At 42.8% G+C, this 27,376-nt stretch overlaps 1 pseudogene; it reads left to right on the top strand.

Moving 5' to 3' along the window:
• The first annotated feature begins 3,133 nt into the window (after nucleotides 1-3,133).
• On the top strand, nucleotides 3,134-4,332 carry Hmgb2-ps4 (high mobility group box 2, pseudogene 4; annotated as a pseudogene).
• Nucleotides 4,333-27,376: the final 23,044 nt, after the last annotated feature.

The raw sequence follows: 27,376 nt of genomic DNA, 5'->3' as shown, positions 1-27,376 counted from the left end.
AAGTTTAAACCTCTGCAAACCGTCATTTACAATGACTTTTTAAGGAAGGACTCCTGATTGTTAGCTGAGCTAATGGGAAATCTTCCACTGCACTGCCAGAGTGAGAGAATGAATCTTCCAGTCTTTCCTTCAGTAGCCCAAAATTCACTGCATGGAAATCTTTTCTCAAACAGAAAAGAGTCTAATGAAAATGGACCTGTGACCTCACCTCCACTCTCTTTATGGGTCCAAAGATCACATTTTATAAGAAATTGACTTTTCTACGGTTGGGGATTTAGCTCAGTGGTAGAGCGCTTGCCTAGCAAGCACAAGGCCCTGGGTTCGGTCCATAGCTCTGAAAAAAAAAGAAAAAAAGAAATAGACTTTTCTTCCTTTCTTTATTCTAGTTACTTTCCAGTGAAGAAAGCCCACATTGCCTGGCTGCTCAAATCCCAAGTCCATGAAGGAAAGCAAGTCTGAGGAAATTCCTCTATCCTGACTTCAGTTTCTCCTTCCCCATCTGTAAGCCTTGTGAACTGAGGAACATTGCCTCTTTGGAAGAATCCCATATATCTAGGGAATGAGTCATGCTTCACAACCTACTGTTTTCCTGCATCTCCTTCAGAAGCACTCATTAGCATAATCGGGGTCCTGAACTACACGTGGAAACTGAAGTGGATCCATTTGCTCAAGGGAAAGATTAAGGTCTTCTAATCAGCAACTATTCCTAAGGAAATAAACCTCCCTTTCTTTCAGTTCCTCATAGCTGCCTCATAGCTGATACAAAAAGCTTTTTCATGCATCTTGGGTTTTTCATTGCTGTGAAGAGACACCATGACCAAGGCAACTCTTAGATGATGACAGCAGTCATGTCATCACACAGAGAAAGCACACATGACATGTGCATGTCAGCACACAGAGAAAGGTGCTGTTGGGGGTTGCAGTAGAAAGGTTCCCCATAGGCTGGCACTTGAATACTTAGTCCTCTGTTGGTGGAACTGTTAGGATAGGTTTAGGACGAAGCGTGTCACTGGGAACAGTATTTGAGTTTAAATAACAAAGTCATTTCTAGTTAGCTTTCTCTGGTTTCCATCTGTGGTTCAAGATGTGGCTTTCTGCCCACTGTCTCTGCCAGCTGCTCACCGCCTGCTGCCTGCTGCCTCTGCTCTCACGGACTCTGATTCTCTGGAACTGTAAACCTGAGCAAGCTTTTTCTTCCTTTAGTTGCTCTGGTCGTGGCATTTTCTGACAGCTATAGAGAAGTAACTAACAAAGGCAAATTCTGATGAGAACTGTCTTAGTTTGGATTTTATTGCTGTGAATAGATACCATGACCACAGCAACTCTTTTAAAGGAAAACACTTAATGGAGACTGGCTTACAGTTTATAATGGGCTTATAGAAGGTTAGCCCATTATTATCATGACAGGAAGCATGGTAGTGTGCAGGCAGACGCAGTGCAGGAGAAGGGAGCTGAAGAGCTCTACATCTGGATGGGCAGAGAGCAGGGAGTGAATGTCACATTAGACTAGGCTTGAGCATCTGAGACCTCAAAGCCCAACCCCCCAGTGACACTTCCTCCAATAAGGCCACACTTTCTAATAGTGCCACTCCCAGTGAGCCTACAGGGGTCATTTTCTTTCAAAATACCACGAGCAGTGAGGAGCTAACATGTAAGACAGAAAGTGAGCAATAGTTCTCTACTGGTTGAGTCACTTCAAAGGACATTACATGTATTATCTGTGGAGGTCGAGGCTTGGGAAGTTCCCTAGATAGTTGTCTGAAGGCTTCTAAGCATTCTGATCTCTCGATTTGGATTCTCTCCACTGTCATCACACAGCCACACCACATGACACTCTAATGCATGAGGTCATCTCAAACAATGAGAAGCCCTCGTGAACTGTTGCAGGAAAGAAGCATAAAGCCAGCATTTCAAAGTGGTAGTTGCTGTAAGTCGGACTGCTAAGGAAGGAGCCAAGTCCAACCTGGATTCCTAGACAATCTAGAGGCTGGAACTAAGCTGGAACCGATGAGTAAGTCAGAGTTGGGGGAGAAGAGTTGGCAAACTAGAAGGGTTCAGACCAAAGTTGTTGGAGCAACGGACTCTGCGAATAGGAACACAGATGGTGAGTGTGGAGAGCTGCAGGGGAACATGATGTGAGCTGGGGGAGGGGAGGAGGCAGGAAACAAGGAAGAGTCAGAGGGTTCTGTGGCCTTATAATTGCTTGAATTTTTTAATTTTTATTTACTTTTTTATTTTATTTTATTTATTGGATTTTTTTTTTTGAGACAGTTTTCTCTGTGTAGCCCTGGCTGTTCTGAAACACACTCTGTAGACCAGGATAGCCTTGAACTCACAAAGATCCGCCTGCCTCTGCCTCCCGAGTGCTGAGATCAAAAGGGTGTGCCACCACCACCTGGCTTGAACTTTATTTCAAGGGTGCTAGGGAACTGCTGGGGGATTTAAGCAAGAGCATGAGACAAACCAGTTTGACCATAGACGCAGCCCCAGCAACAAGGCTACTAGAACAGACTAATGAACTCAGGTGAGAAAGGATGAGGCCCTAAAACAGGACGGTAAAGATCGGAGAGGAAGGAAACCAGTTTCAAGATGACGGCGCGGTCAGTGTAACGTAGCATGAGTCACTGACGAGACACCTGACAGGCATTTGCAGAACACAGCATGTTCTGCATAAGTAGACAGAGAACGGCTGCTTCAGCAGCCACTAACCGCATTTCCCATGAGAACAAGCTTAAAAAGATCATGTCTCAGCAGTTTGGGGGACATTTTCATTAGCACATTGCACAAGAAGACAAGCCCCATTACCTGAGTGAATAACTCCATTTCCTTGTGGCTTGGTTGAGTTGCGGCTGATATAGTAAAAGATGTACTTAATTAAGGAATCCAACTTGATGAATTCAGATTTATATACAGACTCGCATCACAATTTATGCCACAAACATATCTTCCCCTCCTAAGGAATCTTTCCGCCATATTAGTTTATTTTATTTCTGTAATGTTTTATGAGTTGTTCTCTTAGAAATCTTAAAACACACAATATAGGGAGGAGGTGTGGCCTGCGACTGATCTCATCAAGTTGTCGCAGCGTGGAGAATTCTGCAAAACAAAAGACTGGGGATTGTGTTAGGGATAAACCAGTTCCCATCGGAGCTTGGGGAAGGAAGTCTCTCTGTGGAGGTCTGAGGCAAGGATTCTGCCAGGGAGACGCTGCACTGTCATCGTGGGCAAGGGCGACCCCAATAAGCCGCGAAGCAAAATGTCCTCACATGCCTTCTTCGTGCAGACCTGCCGGGAGGAGCACAAGAAGAAGCATCCCGGCTCGTCGGTCAACTTCGCCAAGTTCTCGAAGCAGGGTTCCGAGAGGTGGAAGACCATGTCTGCCAAGGAAAAGTCGAAGTTTGAAGATTTGGCCAAGAGTGACAAAGCTCATTATGACAAGGAGATGAAGAACTATGTTCCTCCCAAAGGTGATAAGAAAAGAAAGAAAAAAGATCAAATGCTCCCAAGAAATCACTGTCTGCCTTCTTCCTGTTTTGCTCGGAACATCGACCAAAGATCAAAAGTGAACACCCCGGCCGTCTATTGGAGATACTGCAAAGAAATTGGGTGAGATGTGGTCTGAGCAATCTACCAAAGATAAACAACTGCATGAGCAGAAGGCAGCTAAACTATAGGAGAAGTATGAAAAGGATATTGCTGCTTACCGTGCCAGGGGCAAAGGTGAAGTAGGAAAGAAGGGTCCTGGTAGGCCAACAGGCTCAAAGAAAAAGAATGAACCAGATGAGGAGGGGGAGGAGGGGGAGGAGGAGGAGGAAGGAGGAAGAGGAAGTGGCTGTCCTAAAGTGTGCAGTATGTGTGCTCAGGCAATTATTTTGCTAAGAATGTGAAATTCAAATGCACCTCAACATCAGCCTCAGTATAAAAACTGTATGGATTTCTGTATAGCTGACGAGATTCTTTGTAGAGAAAATACTTTTTAAAAAGAGTTTGTAGCTTTTTCAGGGGCTACAAACTACAGTTACATTTAAAGTTTTGATGTTGAATGTTTCTAAATATTTAATGGTTTCTTTCATTTCTTATGGTAGCAAAAAAAACCTTCATAGAAATTTGTATTACCAGTAAAAGGAATTTTTTTAGGATGTTGCATTTTTTTTCATTTGTAATAAAATAATGTATAGTAAAAAAACATACAATACAGTATTATTTACTGCAGGTCCTGTGAAAAAGATATAGCTCAATATAGATGACATAGATAGAGATAGATATAGAGATGATTTCTATTATAACTTTCATCTGCTATAACTTAAACTTTGTAGCCTTTGACTAAACTAAATTTCTGTCTGCCCCTCCCACGAGCCCATAACAACAGCCAATCTACTCTCTCTCTTCCTCTCTTTCTCTCTCTCTCTCTCTCTCTCTCTCTCACACACACACACACACACACACACACACACACTCACATACATTCACACACATATGGATGTACATATATTTCCCACATACACTCACACATAGGTGAACGTACCTATGTATGTATACACACATACATACCATACACACATGCACATGCAAAAATAATATAGTAAGAAATATTTGACCATGTCTTCCTTCCAAGCCTCTATTATATCCTTTTACTAATTTAAGAGACAGACAGTAAAATCCATGTCATCACACTGTTTAACAAATCTTCCGTGGGGTTGGAGAGATAGCTCAGTAGTTAGGAGTGCTTGTGTTCTTTCATAGGGCCTGGACTCCTGGTACCCACATGATGGCTCACAACTGCCTGTTGTAGGGCATCTGACACCTCCCCTCAGGTTGTTGAATGGAGGTATCCTGGAAACCTTCAAATGTTACAGGATGTCACCATTGGCTTTTGATTATCCACCAGGACATGATGGTGAAGTCCATTGCCACCACACACATTGGTCATAGGATATGGAGAATTCAAACTGGTACTGGCCTGGTAAGCTTCTCACTGCTAGCTTTGCTTAGCTTTCAGCAGTGCCAGAGGCACTATGTAGGCTTCCTCGGTGGGTGGGGGTCGGTTATCAACAGTCTTACCCAGCTGTGAGCGCTGTGAGCTGCAACAATGACCAGCATGGCAAGGTACACCCATGGCTGCAGTTGTGGTACCCATGCCAGGGACCTAGCAAACCACTCTCAGATAGAATTCAAGTCCCACTTACAAGAAAAATAAAATACCTGGTACTGTAAATCTAGCCAAGAATCCATGGTTGGAGAGCTCATAGATAGGCCCCAGGAGTGAACCTGCTTCCATTATTCTATTAATGGACTATGTTACCAAATTGACCTCTAAATTCGTATTGGTCCACCCATAGAATAATGCAGCTCCCAAACTTCACCATGGAGATTCCTCTGTGGAATAAATTGGTGGTTCATTTAGGAACTCACAACTGGTCAAAGGGCAGAGAATAAGTACCAATACACGCGAGTATGTATGTATGTATGTATGTATGTACCTATATACTACATACTTAGCTGTTAAATAAACCACACTATCTGCACACATACGCGCATAGCATAGTAGTGGGAAGAGATGTTTAATATCGAGGGTTTGCGTAAAACTAACTGTAGAAAGCCGCAATAACATTCGCCATCACAAGATGGCGCTGGCTTCCACTGCGCCCCACATGGAAAGCTGGGATAGCATTCGCCATTACAAGATGGCGCTGGCTTCCGCTGCGCCAGCCCAACTTCCTTTCAGGAAGCTAGCTGTGTGCGCACGTGCAAGAGTGTGTTCGCGCCAAGTCTTTGCCCACCCCAGGGCGTGCCAATGAGATCATGGGTAACCGACCAATCAGGCGTGGACACGCCACATTAGGGTGTATATAAGCAGCGCCATTCTGGGGCTCAGTCTCTCTCCTCTTCAAGATGTAACAAACGCTTTGCTGCAGAAGGATCCTGGTGTCTGCACGTCGTTCCTGCTGGCGAGATGTTGGGCGCGCGACATATGGTGCCGAAACCCGGAAAAAAACGCCTCACCATCGCCGGTGCCGAGGAGAGCCTCCGCTCGCAGAGAGGGTCCAGAACTGCAGGTCGAGAGGTAAGCTCTGAGAGGCATGTTTGGTCTTGATACAGCATGTCAGAAACAGAGCGGGATGAAAGATTAAAGAGCTCAAAGAGAAAAGGTGCACATAAGAAAAAAGGCCCTTCCAAGGACTTAGATCCGAGGAAGCGAGAGATAGGGGAAAGGACGCCCCAGGAGAGAAACAGGGAAAGGAGGAGAAAGCCCCAAAAAGGAAAAGCCTTTATCTGGTAAAGGAGTTAGAGGCTTTGGGGCTTGATAGTTCAGAAACAGACGAGCTTAGCCCCTCTGAGGAAGAGGATTTAGAAGATGAGGCAGCTCGCTATGAAGAAGAAAGATATGGGCCTAGGTGGAGAGCCACTGTGAAGAAACCAAAAGTTATGGATCCTTTGTGGGCAAGGCTGGTACTTTTGTTTATTTTTTTCTTTGTGTGGGAAGCCGTTAGGACAGGTCAGAGGGTCCTTGCAGAGCAACAAGAAAGTATGTCGGAGGGAGAAAAGGTCTTGAAAGAAAAAAAGAAAAGAAAAGGAGATAAAAGGAACACAGTATTTTGGGAGAAAAATTTTGTGTTTGTGCTTGTAAAAGGTGTGATTAGGCTCTGGAAACTTCACAGAGTCATACTGATCAGATTTGATAGAGGTAGACCGCCTGAAAAATTTATTCAGGAGAATCAAACAAAAGATATCTCAATTCTAAACTTTTGTCTTCAGTGCTGTAATTTGCAAAGTGTGCCTACTTGGATTCCTGGTCTCAAGGACTTTCAGCTGAGACCAGTCAGGTTTCATTTTTCCTACCCCCTACCCCCAAGGACATCTCAACGCCCATGCACAGCTTGATGGAGTTAATGCAATTGGGTTGTGAGTGGAAATATTCAGGACTGTGTTTCACTTCCATAACATTTGTGAATGTCAGTTGTGCTGCTCAGATATCCCATAATATATCTCAGTATCTTACAGGAATTTGGTTTCAACACGTTGATGGACTAGTCCAGGAATTGAGACAATCCATCGTCCAATTCAACTCCACTCGAGTGGATGGTCACCGTGGAAGTGGTGGGAAAGGGGAAATCCTACCTCTCTGCTGGAATCTGGGTCCCTTTGGTGGGAAACCATCTAGTTTTTCCCCTTTGTCTATTGTCTGTCCTTGGTGCACCAAGCTGTCCATGTATGTCAGTTTATGTCTGTGGTTTTTGTTTCTTGTTGCTTAAATGTTTTATGTTTCATGTTCAAAAGAGAAAATGGTAAAAACTTTATCTGCCAGTTGTTCACACCTTGATTTGGTTTTAACTCGTTTCAAAAAAAGGAACAAATGAATAAAAAGCAATTTCAATCAGCCCTTGGAGCCCTGTACCTGTAGCCAGGTGTCTAGGTCAGCTGGAGAAGCTGCCCGGGGATGAGCGTCTGCATGAGCTGATTATTAGACTTAGCAGGTGACAAGGTGCTTCTCTTAAAATCACAGCTAGAAAAGTCATAATGGTGCTTAGTCTAAATATTAAAGATATGTGCAGCCAATTCAATTTTGTTTCTGATTGGTTTTAAATGTATAAATATGCTCTACATGCCTTGGTTATAGACTATTGGCTTTTAAGTTATTGGATATAGTTAAAAAGGTGTAACATTGGTAACAAAGTTGACATAAAACTGTTAATTTGGATGGAGTCATTCTAGACAACATGTGGCATGAGCCAACCTAGGGAAACAGGTCTAAATTGAGGTAATATTTTTATGAAATTCTTCTTCTAGAAACCAGGCTTCTAAAAGAATTTAGGACAATGTCTCTTTGTTGAGGTATTGGAGACCACACCATTGTGCGTTCAAATGTAAGAATTGGCAGTCAAACTTTGTAGCATAAAAGATAGACTTGGGGTGTTTTGGAGACTAGGTTTTGGAGACTAGGTTGTTGGAGGTTGAGTTTTGCTTTCCAAAGTTGTGGTTTGCCCTGAAGTTATCTGTATTTTGATGCTAATTCCACTGCCCCAAGAACAGCTGCCTAGTCACTACTCAGAACTCAGGTGACCTTGTGGTTGTGCTCTGGTGTTACAAGGAGAACTTAAGGATTTGATTAAGAATTGCCAGTGTTACATTGACTAACTCAAACTTATTTATAATTGAGAAAAAAATCAAACAGGTAGAGATTGTTACAGGATTTACAAAGGATTGATGAGGTTTTAGAACTTGTGAGAGCATTACAGCCAGTTTGCTTACTCCAACTGCCATTTCAAGACAGATTTAGAGGATTGATTTTATGCAATTTGTTTATGTCATAGCGATTGTGAGTTTTCATTTTGTGAGCTTGCTTATAATTTTAGAGAGCCCATGAAGTGATATCATTAAAAATTTTACAAAAGAATGGTATTATGTAATTTTGTTGCTTCTTCAATGTAAGAAGTTAGAACTTTGAATCTTTCAGTGTATATGGAATTTTTTACTACAAATCTTTGCTCTCAAAATGAGCTTTAATATTTGGGGAGTAGCTGTTACACTACTCCAGAAAAGAATATTTGAAACTAATTTTAAGCTTCTAAGGATATGTTAATTGGCTAAGTACCTCACCTTACCAGAGGACTTAGGTCTTTGTTTGTTATCCTCATTGGAGATAAAGCTTCAGTTGTGTTAATACAGAATTGTAGGCTAGAGTCATGGAAGTATTTTAAAAAGAAACCTGGTAAAACATACCTTATTCCAAACATCAATCAAATTGGTTATTACAAAATACTGATATTTGGCCTATTACATATACAAATTTTTCAATTTTACTCTTTACATGCTTTTGTACTTCCTGTATATTTGTGCTTACAACCCATAGGAAATGCGCTTACTATATTTAAAATGTTAAAAATCAAGCTTTCAATTCATATACTGATAGCCAATGTGCTGCTTGTGGTTTATAATTGATTTCAATTACTTAATGCTTTATTAGAGACAGGTTTTCTACATAAAATCAGTGAGTGATGATTTCAGTTTGAATTGTCTGACAACTCACTATCTTTTCAGTGCTCTGGCTCAGACAACTAAACAAAACCATAGACCCAGCTCTTTGAAAATGGTAATGGAGTTGATATGAAAAGAGGAAGACTCCATTTGCTTACTTTCAATTCCCAGCCTCGCCATGCCAGTTCAGGGATTTCTAGTACGACTGAATCTGGACAATATTTACAGGATTTGACATTTCTAATTAATGCTTATGTTTAGGTAAATAAAGTTTGTGAGGTGCTAGAGAGATGGCTTAGTGGTTAAGAACACTAAATACTGTTCCTTTAGAGGCCATTTAAGAACTCAAACTAGATTGCCTGGACCCCTTAACGAGGGAGAACAATGATACTAGACAGTTTATATCTTAATAAATAAAAAGGGGGAGTTGTCCCTGTATGCTATACAATTATTTAATAATACTCCTTTTATTTCCAATTTTAAAATTTGGATGCCAAGGAACTCTGAGTATTTATGGCACCCTACAACTAGGCATACTTCTACATTGGCATGATCCTGTTCAGGTATTTTATATGGGGAAGAGGGAATCTTTGTGTTTTTTTTCTACAGGATGCTACAGGAGTGTGCCAGCTGCCAGAGGTGGTTGGTGAGACTTGCTGATCCTGGTTGCATGAAGATTCAGCTCTTGTGGTTCGGGTCCCTGAAGTCATTCCCGTACGCTTAGAGGAAGATAGAAGATTCCCCCTCATCTTTTTTCATCACAGAAATTTTGGCGTTGCTACAGTCAGTGTTACCACTGTGTGTGTCCTGTCCCACTGTGGCCTACGCTCAGACCCTCTGTGAACTGCTGCTTTCTGGAGAAGACTGGACTCCAGCTGTTACCCCTGCCCCCCTCATTCCCCTGGTGACTCTTGCTGCCTTAACTGGTGTTGTCATCTTGCAGTCTGTAGCTTCACAGGAATGCCATCTGCGTGAAGCTGCTGTGGACTGGGGAACTCTGCCCTGGTTTTGCAGATCTCAGACATGGTTCCATTGCCTGCTGGTTGTTCCAGAGAAGAATGACTGATCCTGAACTGTCCTGGGAAAGACCTTGGCATTTTTGCTGCTATTGTAGCAGCCATTACTGCTGCAGCCATTGTGTCTGCAGTGTCTAGAGTTACCCTCCCCCAATCTATTCTTAGGCAAGCACAGTGGGTAAACTTTCTGGAGTAGTTGCTAACAATTGGGAATTCTAAATTTTATTATAGGAGTGGCTTGACTACGGCCCTTGGTGGTAGCAGCTGAGGAGAACCAGATGAGGTGCCCACTACTTATTGGGAGTGGCTCTGTTTGGTGCAGCCCTATGCTGTGGATTAGTGTTCATGCTATGGTTGGTTTGCAAACTCAGATCTCAACAGAAACGTGACAAGGTCGTTGTCACTTAAGCACTTGTGGCCATTGAACAAGGGGCCTCTCCTGGAATTTGGTTATCTATGCTCAGGAATTAGTCGACATCTGAGTTCTCTGCTCTTGCACCCCATAGATTTGTGGATCCATTGCACTGGGATGAGAGAGACTCAATGATTCTTTGATCAGCCCTTCTACATCGCTGAGGTTTCCTCAGTGCACGCGATAGGGTGATCATGATTTCCCCACTAACTCATTTTCTGCCTGGCCTCTTTTGTAGAGTTCGCCCTAGGTCATTTAGCAGTTACTGTCACACAGCACTGCGGTATCCAGAGACGGGCAACTTTCCTCATGCACAGACCAATCTAAGACACGGGACCCGGTGGCGATAGGGTTACCCTACGATGGATAAGGCTGTGACATTAGAGGAACGACCTAAGACAGGAGCCACAGCAGATGGACGTAACTGCAGAGGCCTAGACCAGCCTCATTCTAGTAAAACAAAAAGGGGGAGATGTGGAAAGCCACAATAACATTCGCCATCACAAGATGGCGCTGGCTTCCACTGCGCCCACGTGGAAAGCCGGGATAGCATTCGCCATTACAAGATGGCGCTGGCTTCCGCTGCGCCAGCCCGACTTCCTTTCAGGAAGCTAGCTGTGTGCGCATGTGCAAGAGTATGTTCGCGCCAAGTCTTTGCCCACCCCGGGGCATGCCAATGAGATCATGGGTAACCGACCAATCAGGCGTGGACACGCCACATTAGGGTGTATATAAGCAGCGCCATTCTGGGGCTCGGTCTCTCTCCTCTTCAAGATGTAATAAACGCTTTGCTGCAGAAGGATCCTGGTGTCTGCGCGTCGTTCCTGCTGGTGAGACGTTGGGCGTGCGACAACTAACAGAGGAAGAAGGAAGTAACTGAGTACGTGGATTTGGGAAACAAATATTAATACGTATAGGCAAAGGGCTTGCGTGGGTCAATGCACAGGTGGTGACAGATGGCAGGGGCTTGAGGGACTGACAGAGGAATATGAAGCAGGTTTCGAACGTGAGCCTCACCCTGAATGGAATGTGAGAGCCGGAGAAAGGGAACACAAGGTGACTCTGGGTTTCCCACTGAGCAGTCACGGTGTCACTGCGAAGATGGCATAAACATGGTGACGAGGCGACAGATTTCCATCGACATCCTTTTGCATTTGACTTTGGGATTTTGATGAGAAATCTATGACTCTATCATGTAGAGGTCACATAATATGAGTTGCATTCCCATCTCACCCTAGAGGAATTGATGAGCCTGGTCAGGCCTAATTCACAACAGTAAACACTGTCCGAAGCACAACATATCAGGTACTCACTAAATTTACACTGCAGTCTAATAGACAGTAAGGACAAGTCAGAGGTAATACTGTGATGATATACACACAGAGTGTCAGAGCCGTAGATGCGAGATGTCTCTCTGTCCCAGTTCTCCGCTCAGTCACAGGAGAGGGACTGTGAGTAAGAGTCAAGGACCTTAAGTGCCATCTGAAATAGTCTCGCAGATGTTTTTGTTCTTCCAAAGGAGTTCATCATTCTTATTAATAATGTTCTTCTTTATCCTCCACTTCTCAATGATTGTATTTCAGGGCTCTGGATGGGATGGACTGCCCAGTCTTTTTGAAGCCCTTGGTGTCAGGCTTCAGATGGATTCTCAAGCTGCTGGTCAGAGTAAACGTAAGACCAGAATTTCTCTTGGTAGGAGACTCTGGTAGAGTCCATCTGAGAGAGAGCCTAGGGCCTTGAGACAATTCTTACCAGTTCCCAAGGCCTATTCAACTCCTCGGTCTCTCAAGCTTTCTCCATCCCTGACGCACCAGCTGTGAGTGTGAGCCGGTTTATAGGCACAGATGATTCCAATCTTTTACTTGTCATGTCCTAGTGCTTTATGATCTGTCAGAGACACTCCTGGCGAAGCGACTCCGTATAAAATGGCTTTTATTATTTTCTTGTTTGTGATGTATCAGGCCAGGGGATGTGTGTAACCTGATCAACCTAGTAAAAAATTTAATCTCTTCTATTTTTATGGCCTTCCAGGAAAAACTCCATTTAGGGGAAAAGTAATGGCTTTCAGAACTCATTCTCAAATATCCTACCAATATCTTACCAAAAATGGGACTATCCCCACCAGAGCTCTCAACTGCTGTGAGTGTTTCCTCTGATAGATTTCAGTTGAAGAGTGGTATGATTGAGTGATGGGCAAGCAGAGGCTCAGTGGAGTGGAAGGGTCACTGTGTGTGTGTGTGTGTGTGTGTGTGTGTGTGTGTGTGTGTGTGTGTATAGATGAGATGGAGGAAATTTAGGAGAGGACGTCTGATAGACTGTTAGGATGCTGCCTCCTAAGACCTTTAAACCACCAAGATGCTGGGGAAATAGCTCACTGTATAAAGGCTAGCACTGCAAGCGTGAGGATCCGAGTCAAATCCTCATCACACACACACATTAAAAAGCCAACCATGGCTGCATATGGCTGTGACCCCAGCACCACCAGCTGGAGACAGGTGACTCCCCCAGAGCTCCTTTGCCGTCCAGCCTAGGCGAACGGTGAGCACAGGTTCAGAGAGATTCTGTCTCCAGTGGAAAAGACAGAGAGTGATAGAGGAAGAGGCCTGACCAGCACACTCACACGCACGCAGAACGCACACACGCATACACACACACATCACCAACAACACTAAAGGTCTTGCTTGTTAACAAATCTCTCGAACTGGCAATTACATCTCACCTTACTATAAGCCCGTTGAAGAGGCATGACATTAGTGTACCTATGCCACAACCCCATTTTACAGGTAACAGTGAGGTTGGGAAAAGCTGAGGGCTTTGCCCAGAACCATACAGCTGAGTGAGGGGCAGCTGTGATCTGGTGGCCCCTGACCTCTGTCCACTTTACACCCAGGTACAAACACTCCCCATCTCTAAAGTCCTCCAGAAGCAAATGGAAGGTTTAAGATCAACACATGCGGAAGTTTCACAGTCCTCCTACAACATCCTCAGCCAAGGGGATTTTAGCTGCTTCTGCTTCAGGTAACAGGTAATATACATCTAACAGGTAATATACATCTAGGATACCGCATCAGTGTGGGGTGGCTGGTGGGAGCTGCCAAATGTAAATCAATCTTCTTTCCCTCTCAAAAAGAAGCAGGTCAGAATCCAGGTTGGAGGCACACTGTCTTTTCTCCCACAAACTTGAGGAAGTCTTTTGCAATTCACTTGCAACATAGTTTAGAATGCTCACTAGAAGTAGCAATACTTGACTACAGCCCTAAGATGGTTACATTTATTTTAACCTTGAATCTTCTACTTCTAGAATGCTCACTAGAAGTAGCAATACTTGACTACAGCCCTAAGATGGTTACATTTATTTTAACCTTGAATCTTCTAGGAGAGTTCCTGTTTCAGAACGGTTACTTAGTCTTAGTCTACTGAACTCTCAGCACTGCATGAAGGTAAAATTCCTGGGATTTAGAACGGAGGTCAGACGTTGTGGTGCCTGCCATTAATCCTAGCACCTGGGAGGCAGAAGCAGACAGATCTCTGGAATTTCAAACCCAGCCTGGTTTATATAGTGAACTCCAGAAAAGCCAGAGCTATAGAGCGAGATCCTGTCTCAAAAAAAGCAAGCAAATAAATAGAATGGACACGTTTGGGTTTGCATCCTAGCTCTGGATGACCTCGTCAAATTACCAAGTTTCTCTAACTCTATGCTCTCGGTTATAAAATTGAGATAATAGTGACAGCTTTTAATGCTATTTTGGAGATGAATATAGGTATGTATGCCCACAAATACAAGCATATGTTTTAGGATTTTTATTGCTGTGACAAAACACCATGTCCAAAAAGCAAGTTAAGGAAAAAGGGTTCATTTGGCTTACACCTCCACATTACTGTTCATCAATGAAGGAAGTCAGGACAGGAACTCAAAGAGGGCAGGAACCTGGAGGCAGGAGCTGATGTAGAGGCCATGAAGGAGTGCTGCTTACCGGCTTGCTTCACAGGGCTTGCTCAGCCTGCTTTCTTATAGAACCCAGGATCATCATCCCAGGGATGGCACTACCCATCGTGGGCTGGGTCCTCCCCACTGGATCACTAATTGAGAAACTGCCTTACAACTGGATCTCATGAAGGCATTTCCTCAGCTGAGGCTCCTGCACAAGCTGATGACTCCAGCTTGTGTCAAGTTAATACACAAAACCAGCCAGTACACACACAGACAGACAGGCCAATAGAGTAACAGACAGACAGATGGACAGACATCCACACATAGCCAATTGATATACAAATACACAACTAAACATATAGATATATTGACAAGTTGATACATAGATGATAGATAGATGATAATTAACCATAGAATAAATACTCTCATATTACTATATCCTATATTTGTCCAGTTCACATCCTCCACTCTGTAAATTTTTTTGTGTGTGTATACTATGGAAAACAGATATGTAGGTATACTATGGAAAGCACATGTGTGTGTGTACATTATGGAAAGCTCTTGTTTTGAACTCACTTATAAAAATAGTATTATAAACAGACTTGGAATGGGGCTTCAAATAAATCAACATTTATTCACTTCTCCCACAGCCCTGGCATCCTACATAAGTCAGGCCCGCTTTGTCAGGCATCAGGAATGAGCGGGTTGTGAACTCAGTTGCTGGCCTTTATCTGGAATATACTGGCAGGAATAGCTCTCTTACTGCTCTTCGGAGAATACTCATGCACTTAGCCTTCTGTTAGCCCAAGACTTTGGAGAAGGACTTGCTTAAAATCCAAGGATAAACACACACACACACACACACACACACACACACACACACACACTACATGTAATAATAATATTTTTACTAGTCCTTTAAGAATTATATACATGAATACCATGCATTTTGATCATATTACACCCAAATCCTCCCAGATCCTCCCTCCTCACCCACCCTCAACTTCATCTCCACTTTGTAAAAATAACGTACTGAGTCCCATTTGTACTGCCCACATATGCATGAATATATGGTCAACTGTAGCACTGTTGACCTGTCAGAGTTCACCCACAAAGGAAAACTGACTCTCCCTCCCCAGGCACCATGAACTGTCAGTGGCTCCTCAGCTGAGGGTAGAGCTTTATGAGCCTGGCTCCCTTCCGTGCTGGAAGGTTGAATGGCTTGATCTTGTGTGGGTCTTATGCAAGTAAGCACAGCGGCTGAATTTGTGAATGCTGAGTACAGTAGTCTTATCATATCCACAGAACACCCAGGCTCTGCCCTCCACCATGTGGTTCTTATAACCTTTCTTCCTCCCTACTGGGAAGGTCCCCAAAACCTCGAAGGAAGGGTGCGATATAAAAGTTGCCTTTATAACTAAGCCCAACATTTAGTCTCGGCGTTTGGATCACTTGTCAGTTTCTGTGTTAACTACCATCCACTGATGAAATCCGAGAGCTGCACTAATCTATGGAGAGAGAGGAGGGGGGGAATTAGAGAACAGTTTGATTGTGCGTTTAGCAAAATGGTAGCAATAGGTTCACCCCTGAGGCCTAAGAGCTCCCCAGAAATCGATTCCTGGCCACCATTTACAGTCCCGGGTATGTATTTCCTCCTGCAGATCAGGCCTTGAATCCATCAGAAATGGTTGGTTACTCATATGAAAGTCATGCCACTATTGCTCTCAAGGGCATATCTTACCAAACTGCTCATTACCGTAGCTCACAGGTTCAGCTGGGTAGGACAGCCAATGGCTCCCCCGCCCCCAGCAGCCTGAAGAGTACTTTTTGGTACTGTGAAGTGTGGCCAGCAGAGAGGAACTTCCCAGTCAGTTACCAGCTTGTTTGCTCCTGTACCCGAAGTTTGTGTGTTCAACAGTAGGATTTTACCATCAAGCTCTGGGGGGGGGCAACCAAGAATAACAGCAATAGCCTGTATTATTTTGGGGGGGTCTACAAAACACCCCTGAGAAACAAAAGAAGGAGGTACCCACACTGGACATTTTATTTTAAAAAAAAAAGTCTGGCACTGGACTTTTTATTAAATAAAAATCTTCTATAAACAAATGAAAAGTCTATAGCTTCTGGGATAAGCATGATCCCCTATGTAGGGTAAATCCGATTAAACTTGCTTATGAATACAAACATATATTAAGGGAGTGAAGCTTTTAAAATAGTTGCTTCCATATAATAAATATGAAGGAAATTTTTTCCACTCTTTATTGTTTTTATTTTCTTCTCTTATTTTTTTAGTTTGCTATTTTCCTCTAAGGTTATTTTAAATAACATATGTCTAATTTGAGACTCCTTTTTAAAAAAAAAAATCTACAAGGGCTACAGATGTGGCTCAGCAGTTAAGAGCGCTGGCTGTTCTTCTGGAGAAGCCCAGTTCTACTCTAAGCGCCCATACGGTTGTTCACAACATCTATTAACTCCGATTCCTGGGGATCCGATGCCCTCTTCTGGCCCCCTGCAGGCACTGAATGCACTTAGTACACAAGCATGAACGCAGGGAAAACACTCCTTCACATAAAATAAAAATAAAAGGAAATATCTTTAAATAAATAATTTTGAAAACAACTAGAAATTAATCTTGTAACCCTTCAATATTATATGGCCTCTGGCTTCACAGGGCAAACTTAAGGAGACTTTTACAGACATCACCACTCTTGCTTTACCTGTAATAAATAATCAAAACAAATTTAACGAGCCAGGCTGGAGTTGTAACCTAAATTTGTCTTCAGCCTTCATTGTTACTTCCTTGGCTTGGGTGTTATGATCGCTACCTGAAGGTGGGAAGAAAATGTAGGGAAAAAATCATAAATGTTTAGAAGTGGAGGGGGGGGAAGTGATTTTCTTGTAAATGATAGGCACCTCAGCCATAAGTTTATCTCGACCTTCCTGGGTCTTTGAGACATTTTATTCAAAGCTACAGAAAATAAAGAATAACAAGTCCAATGTAGACTGGAGGAAAAGCTGACTCCAGTGTGGCCCACTGCCCCTCCAATAGGAAAGGCACTTTACAAACTTTCAGATTTGTTCTGTCTCCTTCCCCATCTAGACAGTGGGATGAGTGTGTCTGGTTTTAAAAAGCCCTTTTGGCATTCCCATGGAAGTTACATTAAATTTATAGATTAATTTACAAAATTTATATCTCTGTGAAATTGAGTCTTTACGTCCAAGAACAAAATATGCCTTTCCGCTTCTGCAAGCCTTCCTTTACGCCCCTCACTTGCACTGAAAACTTTTCCTTTTATGAGGCTTGTACATGTCTTGCTAGGTTTATTTCTGAGTACTTATTGTATTTTCTGCTTCAGGGTAATTGGACTTTTTTTCCCCCCAGATACAGAAGTATAACTTAAAATTGATTGAAGCCAAGCAGAATGGTCACATTACTCTTCAGGCTAGGAAGCCTCCTGGCCGACTGAGACGTGACAGGTCACTAAGAAGAGAAAAGTTCTCCCTGTTGATCTCAACCTTCCTATGAGGAGAGCCTTTAATACGGTTCTTCATGCAGTGACCCACCCCCAACCATAAAATTATCTCATCGCTACTTCATAACTATAATTTTGCTATTATTATGAATTGTAATACAAATATCTGACACACAGGATGTCTGATAGCTGACCGGGGTCGGGACCCACAGGTTGAAAACCAGTGACAAAGCACCGCAACCGTTGAGATTATTTGGATTTTTGATTTTAGAAATAGAGTGGTGTCCCCCACCCCCTAGCCTTCAGCTGAAAATATCTGATAAAATAGTAGTGACTGTTGGCCTTTAACCTTAATGCACATCGCTTGACAGAACCTACAAGATGACCGTGAGGAATGGTGTGACATTAGAGAACCTTTCCAGTCAGGAGTGAATTCAGACCTACATGTTGCTATGGAAATAAGGTAAAAGCAAAGAAACAGAAACAGGTAAAGCCCGCCTTCTCGTGGTTCGTTACAGCAAGGGAGACCATCACCATCACGTGCATTCCTGCAGGGAAGCAAAAACTGTGTGGTGAGAAGCTGTTTGGGAGGGGAAGTGGCCAGCAGGCTCATGGGCCGTGGATCTGTGTGACTTGTTAGAAATGCGTGTCTAACTTTCTCTAGCTAGTCATTAAGTTGTAAGTAGCACAGAAATAAGGGATGCTGTGATTAGTCACCGAGGTTCTGGTCACCTCAAAGCCGGTTGTTGCAGGGGTTTCTGTTTGACCCCCCCAGACCAGCCACGATGGATAACGGGCTAGTGTCCTGGGCTGCTGAAGGTCAGGGGCCACAGTTTTATGTTCCATATGCTCTGGCCATTGAATATTTGTATACACAGTCTCTCTCTGCAACTGCTATACAGGAGAACCAAATGTTGCTATAGTCCCTGTAGAGGCTCCAACCGGCCTTTGTACCACTCAAATTACCCAGTCTCTTCCAGGACCGCCAAACCTCCTCACATAATAGAAGGATCGATGTCTTACCACAGCAGATGACCCAAATATCCCGTTCCAACAGCTGAGTTTGGGGATACCATTGAAAACCGTGTGTGCGCGCGCGCGCGTGTGTGTGTGTGTGTGTGTGTGTGTGTGTGTGTGTGTGTGTGTGTGCCATGCTGTCCGTGGGTAGGTCAGAGGCCCAACCCAGCTTTTAGAAATGTGAGTTCTGAGCATTTAACTCATGTCCTCGTGTATGTTTCCAGCTAAGCCATCTTTCCAGCACCGCAACCTGGTCATGAAATGTTTTTAATTCTTTTTGTCCCAGATTTAAAGTATCCTTTAGGAAAAGACAAAGTTTTTAAAGTCCTTGTTTTGCATGTGTGTCCCAGCTCTATTGACTATAAGGCTTTTGGATTAGCCATCCAACCACTCCTTATTTATCAAGTTGATCACTTAATAAATACTTCCCAAATCATGGTTTGCTAGAATTAAAAGCACTTAAACAAGTGAATCATGTTGGTCAGTGCCTAGCCAATGTAAGAACCCACATGGGAGATACAGTCATTGCCCTCCACATCACTCTTAAGAAGGGATGTTTGAATGTCAAACATATAGTAAATCCAGAAAACTTGGCAGCAGTTTAGTCCCCATTGATCCATGATGAAGGCTATGGGTAGCAAAAGGATATAGGAGTGGGGGTCAGCAGGAGGGAAGGCGGGAATGGAGAGAACAGGAGATAGAGAAACAGGTGGCTAGAACGTTACAGCTAGAGAATTGGCCATGACTAAGAAAACACTTGTTTTCATTTCTTGATGTTATGTTCTCAAGTCACCCAAAAGCATATGGCTGTCATTTCCTATATTGTCCTGTTGCTAGCTGCAGGGGTGAGACAGAGATAGCCCAAATTACACTAGAGAACAAATGCAACCAGGAAAGGCAGTGCCTGCGACACTAAAATGAATTAATGCTGGGGAATTGTATCTATACTTCTCTGCTTTAGTAAATAGAACGTAGAAAACATGACCGAGAATTGAAGTTCTTTTTAAATGTACCTGGATGAGCTGCCCACTCTGTGTGTGTAGAAACCCTTGGAGACCAGAGGAGGGTTTGAAGCTTCTGGAAATGGAGTTACAGGCAGCCGTGCTGGGAACTGAACTCGAGTCCTCTGTAGGAACGGTAAGTGCTCTTAACCATTGAGCCTTTGCTCCAGCCCATAATTAAGTTCTCAAAGTGTCTGTAAATCTTACTGGGCTGTGGGTTCTCACAGGGAAAATCAGTTCTTATCTCACGGGCCAGCAGGGTTATTTGTGGGATAGCGATAGAGCAGGCAGATGCTCTGACGTCCTTGAGTCTCCATAAGGCAGTTTTTATTCCTTTGCTCCCAAAGAAGAAAAATTCTATACCAGGTGTGATGGTGAATGCCTACAGTTCCAGTGTGTGCAGAAGGCAGAGGTAGGTGGATCTCTGTGCCAGCCTGGTCTACAAAGCAAGTTCCAAGACACCCAGAGCTACACACACACACACACACACACACACACACACACACACACACACACACCTGTCTCAAGAAACCAAAGAAGAGGAGAGAGAAGGAGGGAGAAAAGGAGGAGGAGGAGGAAGAGATGGAGGAGGAGGAGGAGAAGGGAGGAGAGGAGGAGGAAGAGGTGGAGGAGGAGGACAAGGGAGAAGAAGAGGAGGAGGAAGAAGAGGAGAAGCAGCATATAAGGGCTTTTTTGTACATTTTCTTCTTCTGGTTAAGTTTAGGAGAGATTTATTTGTTTACTACTTTCTAAATCAAGCGAGTCCTCTTTGGTCCTTGTACAGAGAAAAAAATAACATTTTTAATCTCTCTCCAAGTTCCATTTCCTCTTACCTTCCTTCCCTTGGCTTTGCCCACCACCAAATTTTTGTAGATCATGTAGATTTCTGCTATAGTTGGCTAGTGTTTATTTTTATATTATGGCAAACTAATTGAATTCTTCCCTTTTTTCTCTACAGTCCTGTCCCTGGACCTGGGACTGTCAAATTCCTTCCACATAACAAGGGACACTGCATACACATAGGGCACAGATGTACATGTAGGCAAAACATACACACACACACACACACACACACACACACACACACACACAAAGTAATAAAATAATTTTCATTAAAAATAAATAAATAGTAAAATGTTAGCATTATTCTGATGTTTCTCTAGTCTCTCAATTACTTCGTTTGTTTTAAGAACATGATCAGTGGGCCGGAGAGATGGTGCAGTGGTTAAGAGCACTAGCTGCCCTTCCAGAAGACCTGGATTTGATTCTCAGCACCCACATAGCAGCTCAAAACCATGAAACTCCAATGGGCTCCCTCTTCTGGTCTCCCCTGACACCAAGCTTACACATGGTGCACAAACATACATACAAGCAAAATTATCATTCACATAAGAAACAAAATAAATAAAAAATTATTTTTAAAAAAGAAAAAGAGGACAGGTCGGGAGGCACATGCCTTTAATCCCACCACTCAGGAAGCAGAGGCAGGAGGATCTCCATGAGTTCAAGGCCAGCCTGGTCTGCATAGCAAATTCCAGCACAGTCAGGACTACATAGAAAAACCCTGTCCCAAAATAAACTAAAGCAAAACCATGATCAGGTGTCTTAGTTAGGGTTTCTATTGCTATGATAAAACACTGTGACCAAAAGCAACTTGGGAAAGAGGGTTTATTTCACTGACATATCACAGTTCATCATCAAAAGCAGTGAGGACAGGAACTCTAGCAGGGCAGGACCCTAGAGGCAGGAGCTGATGCAGATGCAGAAGCCGTGGAGGAGTGCTGCTTACTGACTTGCTCAGCCTGCTTTCTTAGAGAACCCAGGACCTGCAGTCCAGGGATGGCACCACTCACAATGGGCTGAGCCCTCCCATATCAATCACTGATAAAGAAAATGCCCTACAAGCTTGCCTACAGCCTAACCTTATGGAGGCTTTTCTTACCTGAGGCTCTCTCCTCTCAGGTACTTTAACTTGTGTCGAGTTGACATAAAACTATCCAGCCCGCCTGGCTAGCCTGCTGGAGGAATGAAATTGGCTTAATAGAGTAATTCCAACCAAGAGCATGCTCAATAATCTGTCCTACAACCAACTATTCAGCTGACCACAGGATTATGACAAAGTCTACCCAGATCTGCAAAGTGGCCCTATCGACTCACTCCTTCATGATAAACAATAAACGAGTATTGAAGCTTCTAAATTATATATTATATCTATTTATTAGATATATATGTGGCATATTACATAGAAGTAGCACCTGATGCATATGCCTTCATGTAGACTGCTTCTACTGGATTTAAATATCGCTTTTTTTAATCTCTTGCCCCCTCAATAAATCTCATGGTAATTAGATAAAAAGATTAGGGAATCAACCTCTGGCAATGGGCAAAGAGATACCTTGCTGGTGATCATATTCTTGTATCAGTCTCAGGCAGCAGATGACAGTTCTTTGTTCATCCTTGCTTGGTGCCAGGCTTAGTGGGAAAAGCTGTTTCATGCCTAGGGTACGTAAAGCAATACTAGTAATAGTAGTGATAATAGTAATATTAGCAACAATTTTATATATATATACATATATAACATATAAGTGTATATACACACATATAACATGTATATGTATATATGAAAGATTGAGGAATCACTATATTTGCAATATCAGCTATCTTTTATTCCTTCTGCTATATCAATTTTTTCATCTTATAAAATTTATTAAATCATATAAAATTTCTTAAATTCTTGTATTTTCCTCATTATTGTGAGTGGAATTTTTTTTAAGTCATGTGATAAGTTGAGCCACTATCTTTTCATCTGGTTAACATTTAAATGGTAACATTTTTCTTGGGTAAGACTCTTTATCTGCTTTTCGTCTTCCCCTGTTTTTTTCCCTCTATGTGCCACATGTGGTGTGCTTGTTCCTTTTTTATGGTGCCTTGTGTTGAACAAAGTGAATTATTGAACCATCAGCTTTTGGGAAGTTGCAGATGGGGAAGTTCTAAGACAATTATGAGTTAACAGGTGTTTACTTCAAACCCTAGTGTATAACGGAGAGGGCAGTAGGAAGGGAGGAGGAGGGAGCGGAAAGAAACAAAGCTCTGCCTTCACCTTCATTTCTCTCTAGTAGAGCCATCCATGCACCTACAAGGCTATTCACAGAAGTATGTGCTGTACGTTTCTCGATCATTCCCTTATGTGCTTCCCCCAGTGTCTTGCACATGCACATGGTAGTAGGCAGCACAGTCCTGGGAGGACCCTTTTCCAACTAAGAAACCCCTTTTCCATGTTCCAGGTTAGATAGGATTGGTTTTGTCTTTCATCAGCTACTTCAGAAAACAGCCACTGGCAGATCTGCAGCAAGACACATCCTCTTGTTGTGGACCTGTACCCAATATGTCAACTCAGTCACCCTCAAGAAGCCAATTAGAACAGCCACATTAAGCAGTGGCATGGTGGCACACACCTTTAACCCTGGCACTCAGGAGGCAGAGGCAGGTGGATCTCTGAGTTCAAGCCAGCCTAGTCTACATAGTGAGTTTTAGGATGGCCAAGGCTATACAAAGAAACCCAGTCTCAAAAACAAACATTCAGATTAATAGTCAAAGGAAATGGAGACCTATCAATGTAGCCACACTGAGAAAAGAGACAGAGATACAGCGGCCCTTCCAGTGCCTGAGTCCTGATATTAGGGTCTAAATGGTGTGGTCCTGCCCACCCCTGATCTGAATTGCTTGGGCTTCTGTCTCATTCGTAGAGGTGGTCTGACAAGTTATAACTCTCTTTCTGGGAGACAAGGTTCCCTTCTGACTGGTGCAGTTACAATAACATTTTTAATATTTTATCTATTCTTTGACAATTTTGTATATGTTTATACCTCTTAACCCTTCCCACTCCTGCTGAACTCCTTCATCCCAACAATCCATCCTCCTACTTTCCACCTGCCCTCTCCACTCTTAGTGAGGCCCACTGAGTCTAGTTAAGGCTGCCTGTGGGAAAACTCAGCTGATTAAAGTTTAGCATGGACAAGATAGCCTTCTGGAGCTTGGCACTTAATCAGGGACATGCTTCATTGGCAAGGATTCTCCTTCTCTGACCTTGTCTGGGGAATTCAAAACCTTCACACATTTGCCTTTACCTAAGAAGTGTCATATAGCCTCAATGAGATTACAGAATCAATTTCCTTTCTCTGATAAGAATCTGTTCAATAGACCCCATGCTCCTTCCTGTTTGCACCTGTGCTGGGAGCAGAGCACATCCAAGATCACAGGATCACAGGCTCACAGAATTACATGATCACAAGATCATAGACTCACAGAATTATAGGATCACAAAATCACAGGCTCACAGAGTTACAGGATCACAGGAGGGACAGGCTCCAGTGAGAGATAGAGAGACCAGTTAACACCAGAGATAACCAGATGGTGAGAGGGAAGCATAAAAACATAAACAACAGAAACCAATACTACTTGGCAACATCAAGCCAATCCCAGTTTTGCCACCACAGCAAGCCCTAGATACCCCAGCACACCTGAAAAGCAAGATTCAGATCTAAATTCTCATCTCATGAAGATGATAGAGGACTTTAAGAATGATATAAATAACTCCCTTAAAGAAAAACAGGAGAACATAGGTAAACAAGTAGAAGCCCTCAAAGAGGAAACACATAAAGCACTTAAAGAAATACAGGAAAACGCAATCAAACAGGTGAAGGAATTGAACAAAACCATTTAGGATTTAAAAATGGAAATAGAGGGGGTTGGGGATTTGGCTCAGTGGTAGAGCACTTGCCTAGTATGGGCCTGGGTTCGGTCCCCAGTTCCAAAAAAAGAAAAGAAAAGAAAATGGAAATAGAAATATTAAAGAAAACACAAAGGGAGACAATCCTGGAAATAGAAAACCTAGGAAAGAGAGCAGGAGTCACAGATGCAAGCATCACCAACAGAATACAAAAGATAGAAGAGAGAATCTCAGGGGCAGAAGATACCATAGAAGACTGACAAGGAAAATACAAAAAGCAAAAAGGTCCTAACTCAAAACATTCAAGAAATCCAGGATACAATGAAAAGAACAAACCTAAGAATAACAGGTATAGGAGAGAGTGAAGATCCTCAACTCAAAAGGCCAGCAAATATCTTCAACAAAATTTAAAAAAAACAACAAAAAGAAAACAACAACAACAACAACAAAAAAACTTCCCTATCCTAAAGAAAGAGATGCCCATGAACATGAGGCCTACAGACCTCCAAACAAATGGGACCAGAAAAGAAATTCCTCTCGTCACATTATAATTAAAATACCAAATGCACAAAACAAAGAAAGAATATTGAAAGTGTTAAGAAAAAAAGATTAAGTAACTTTAAAAGGCAGACCTAACAGCATTATGCCAGACTTCTTAACAGAGACTAAAATCCAAAAGATCCTGGGCAGATGTCATACAGACGCTAAGAGAACACAAATGCCAGCCCAGGTTACTATACCCAGCAAAACTCTAAATTACCACGGGTGAAGAAACCAAGGTATTCCAAGGCAAAACCAAATTTAAACAATATGTTACCACTAATCCTGTCCTAGAGAGGATAATAGATGGAAAACTCCAACACAAGTAGGGAAACTACACCTAAGAAAAAGCAAGAAAGTAATCTTGCAACAAGTCAAAAAGAAGAGAGCCACACAAACTTAATTCTACCTCTAACAACAAAAATAACAAAACAAAAATAACAGGAAACAACAATCACTATTCTTTAATGTCTCTTAACATCAATAAACTCAATTCCCCAATAAAAGGACATAGACTAACAGACTAGATACATAAACAGGACCAGCATTTTGCTGCACACAGGAAACACACCTCAGTGACAAAGACAAACACTACCTCAGAGTAAAAGTCTGAAAACAATTTTCAAAGCAAATGGTCCCAAGAAACAAGCTGGAGTAGCCATTCTAATATTGAATAAAATAGACTTTCAGCAAAAAGTTATCAAAAAAGATAAGGAAAGACACTTCATACTCATTAAAGGAAAAATTCACCAAGATGAACTGTCAATTCTGAACATCTATGCCTCAAATGCAAGGGCACCCACATTCATAAAAGAAACTTTACTAAAGCTCAAAGCATACTTTGTGTGTGCACCATTCACAACAATAGTGGGAGACTTCAACACCCCACTCTCATCAATGAACAGATTATGGAAATAGAAACTAAACAGAGACACAGTGAAACTAATAGAACGTACGAACCAAATGGATTTAACAGATATCTACAGAACATTCCACCCTAAAACAAAAGAATATACCTTCTTCTCAGCACCACATGGTACCTTTTTCAAAAATCAACAATACAATCAGACACAAAACAAGCCTCAACAGATACAAGAACATTGAATTAACCGCATGTATTCTGTCAGACCACCATGGTTTGTTTCAATAACAACAACAACAAGCCCACATATGCATGAAAGCTGAACAACTACCTACTCAATGATAACTTGGTCAGGAAAGAAATAAAGAAAGAAATTAAAGACTTTTTAGATTTAATGAAAATGAGGTTCAACATATCCAAATTTATGGGACACAATGAAAACAGTGCTAAGAGGAAAACTCATATCCCTGAGTGCCTCCATAAAGAAATTGGAGAGATCATACACTGGCAGCTTAACAACAATTTGCTCTAGAACAAAAAGAAGCAAATATACCCAAGAGGAGTAGATGGCAAGAAATAGTCAAACTCAAGGCTGAAATCAACCAAGTAGAAACAAAAAGAATTATACAAAGAATCGACAAAACTAGGAGCTGGTTCTTTGAGAAAATCAACAAAATAGATAAACCCTTAACCAGACTAACAAGAGGGAACAGAGACAGTATCCAAATGAACAAAATCAAGAATGAAAAGAGAGGCATAACAACAGAAACTGAGGAAATAAAAAAATCAGGGGGCACTCGAGCGGCAGATCCCCTGCGCTGCAGACACCACCCGGACCTGAAGGGACCCAGTCAACAGCTCCCTGCACCCAAATCTGGTGGGAGGGAGAGCTAAACCTTCAGAGGGGCAGACACACCTGGGAAGCCAGAAGAGACTACACTCTGCCCACATTTCTGACTCCAGAGGAAAACACCTAACGCCATCTGGGACCCCGGTGCACGGGGCCCCCGGGAAAAGACGGCACAGGCCCTCCTGATTGCCGCCCTCACAGAGAGCTCAAAAGCAGCCCCCCATGAGCAACTTGAGCCACGGTATCACAGGTAAGACCAACTTTTCTACTCCAAGCGACCTGCCTGGTGGACTCAGGACAAACGCCCACAGGAACAGCTGAAAGCCAGTGAACAGGAACAACTACACGCCCGAAAGCAGAACACTCTGTTCCCATAACTGGCTGAAAGGAAACAGGAAAACAGGTCTACAGCACTCCTGACACACAGGCCTATAGGACGGTCAAGCCACTGTCAGAAATAGCAGAACAAGATAACACCGAGACAACCTGATGGCGAGAGGCAAGTGCAGGAACCCAAGCAACAGAAACCAAGACTACATGGCATCATCGGAGCCCAATTCTCCCACCAA

Source organism: Rattus norvegicus, chromosome 6 (genome assembly GCF_036323735.1).
Source record: "Rattus norvegicus strain BN/NHsdMcwi chromosome 6, GRCr8, whole genome shotgun sequence".
NCBI lineage: Eukaryota > Metazoa > Chordata > Mammalia > Rodentia > Muridae > Rattus > Rattus norvegicus.
This window is presented reverse-complemented; position numbering and strand designations above follow the sequence as displayed.